This window comes from Penaeus monodon, chromosome 20 (assembly GCF_015228065.2).
Source record: "Penaeus monodon isolate SGIC_2016 chromosome 20, NSTDA_Pmon_1, whole genome shotgun sequence".
Classification (NCBI taxonomy): Eukaryota; Metazoa; Arthropoda; class Malacostraca; order Decapoda; family Penaeidae; genus Penaeus; species Penaeus monodon.
In genome coordinates this window covers 20195521-20195764 of record NC_051405.1, presented here as the reverse complement: position 1 = coordinate 20195764, position 244 = coordinate 20195521, and positions in this window count along the sequence as shown.

Sequence of the window (244 nt, the reverse complement as noted above, 5' to 3'; positions counted from 1 at the left end):
CTCCAGAGAAACGGCATTCAGCAGTAACAGTAACAGCTAAGGCGCAACAGAAAACAAGTCAAAAGGGCGAACAGAAGCAGCGCGGGTCGAGCTGCCGGTCTTTTCGCGATCCATTTTTCATGCGTGATATTGACAATTGTACGCAAAGGCATATCTTATGCATGCCCGAGTGAAATGAAGGAGGGCTGTGGGGTCAGCTGCGTCAGCTCCCTTCCTCCCTCCCCCTCCGCCCCCTCCCCCCTTG